At 39.8% G+C, this 2207-nt stretch overlaps 1 long non-coding RNA gene across 5 annotated transcripts; it reads right to left on the reverse strand.

The window, feature by feature from the left end:
* Window positions 1–6: 6 nt before the first annotated feature.
* On the reverse strand, window positions 7–2162 carry LOC109968483 (uncharacterized). 5 transcript variants are annotated; one of them, XR_002276103.1, is made up of 5 exons: window positions 2116–2142; window positions 723–792; window positions 517–614; window positions 184–317; window positions 7–98 (listed from the first exon to the last, which is right to left on the reverse strand). It is a non-coding gene; the product is annotated as an uncharacterized LOC109968483 (long non-coding RNA). The 5 variants fall into 5 exon arrangements; XR_002276104.1 differs by having other exon boundaries at window positions 2105–2139; XR_002276106.1 differs by lacking the exon at window positions 2116–2142 and adding an exon at window positions 1861–2074.
* Between the last annotated feature and the right edge of the window lie 45 nt (window positions 2163–2207).

Here is a 2207-nt window from a genome sequence, read left to right on the forward strand (position 1 = left end):
AAAAAAAAAGTTTTGTAAAGCTTTGATATCAATAAATGGTCATTTAAAAACAAACTTGCCTGTATGTCCTCAAGAATGCTGATTGTCTGGTTAATTGCCTAGAGGGAAATGGAAAAAGCTTGAGTTTAAAGCAGGATATGCTCTAATTTTGAAGCAAAGGCTTTTTAATGAACACATTTGTACCTGGGCAGTGAACAGCCTTTCATATGCACAAAATGGGCACTGCAAAGTTCCAAATTGGCATCATTTTGACAAAAAAAACTTCATGCAAGTCCCAAGAAAAAGCCATACTGCTGATGGGTTTATCGCCATTAAGCCTATAAGGAACATTCATTTGTTTACCTTGAATTTATGAAACAGGTCATGCAAATTTGAGTAACAGTAATTTAAACTTTGCATTTTAGCACCACTCTTGTAAAAAGTGGTCACATTTAAGCAATACTAAACTGAAGGAATACATTTCACAACATAACAGCAAGATGTGACATTTCACAACGGTCTGAACAATTAACTTACCATCTGCATTGTTTGTAGTGTGAGCCCACAATGTTTTGGGTTGTCTTCTTCACTGGGCCATGTGCCTCAAAGTTCTGGAGTTGATGTACTCAGGTCTTCTGTACAACAAAGTGTTAAATGCATCATTTTTAGTCAAAACTGCTTTTCATAAAAATTGTGGGGGAAATGGACAAATACCATTACATCTGTGCAAAGTATAGTCTTACCGTTGTGGGTATTGCCAAAATACAGCGAGAACATAGGTAATCAAGTACTAGTACACAATACAATTCCCCTCTGAGAAAACGACAGGAATATTTTAGCTCTGAAGGTCTATATTCAAAATTTATTATGAATCCAAGCCTGATGAGGAAACATGTAATGCAATTAGGTGCTACAAAAGCTAGTGAATCCACCTCATGTCAGATTAGCGTTACCTACCCTACACTGCTACCTTTATTCATGCAGAACAAAGACGTCCTTCATACATTACAATAAGCCCCTACCCCATTGTATCATAGAAACGCCTGCCCAGAGCATCTCTGAAGATAGAATATTTTGAACCACCACCAATGGGGATAAATATATCTGGCCGGTCGGGCAGGACTGATTAAGCCTCTTGAACGAGAGGTGAGAGGTCTTAGACCTAAAACAAAGTCCAGGTTTTTTTTTTTTTTTCTCAGCTTACCGTGACCTGGATGACTGAGACACGGACATGTTACTGATATACTTCCACTGTCAATAAAACCGGATATTTTGAATTTGATCTTAATTTAAACAAAAGCAGGCTTTTCGGGTCGTTCATTAATGATTGGCAGCTGATGGTTTGTCTGGACTTCAATCTAAATGGAGGCTCTAGACATGGCAGAAAAACAATACTCACGCATTTAGCTAGAAAGGTTTCTCCACTACAACAAAGAAGTCCGTGTCAAAGACCAGTGTTCTCTAAACAGTGAGCTTGCTGGGTGTTTTAAAACGAGGGTGCTAACATTAATCAAGTCCAGATATAGTCGATAATGCTGACAGACTGCAGAGCCAACAGGGGATAGTAACTGTTACCTCCAAGTCATAGCAAAACTAGAAGCAATTACGTCTCGATAATTAACCTCATTGTTAAAATGAACATGCAAAAGCAAAACAGAGTATGGGAAGGCTAACCACACACGGAGCTAGGGCACAAGCCCTGCTCGCCTCAGCCCGAAAGGCTTCTTGCTAGCAGAGTTTTGCTAACGCTACATGCCAACATTAAACTCTCGCTAACGCTAGATAAAGTAGCCTACAGCCACACTACAGAGCCAACGAGGGACGGGTGACTAGTTACCGCTAAGTCATGGCAAATTCTCCGATAAGCAAGTCTTAATTTACCTCGTTAAAATGAACATGCAAAAGCATGTACCGGAAAGCTAACACACGGAGCTAATGAGGACCCACGACTGGCTCGAAGTTTTGCTAACGCTACACATTAACATTAAATTCTAACGATAAATAAAGTAGCCTACATGATTTCGAAATTATACATTATTCAACTGCGTTAACTCAGAGTAACAGCTAAATATCTGCATACACACAAAACCCTTCACATTAAAAAATGTAACTGCAAAAAACCCACAGTATGTCCACCTCATGTCGGCGAGCCTATCATCCATCCTTCCTTCCTTCCTTAGAGGCTGTTGCCTTGCTGCCTTTTATACCCCCCCCGCTGACAAGTGGCT

Source organism: Monopterus albus, unplaced genomic scaffold, assembly GCF_001952655.1.
Source record: "Monopterus albus unplaced genomic scaffold, M_albus_1.0 scaffold150.1, whole genome shotgun sequence".
NCBI classification, from domain to species: Eukaryota; Metazoa; Chordata; class Actinopteri; order Synbranchiformes; family Synbranchidae; genus Monopterus; species Monopterus albus.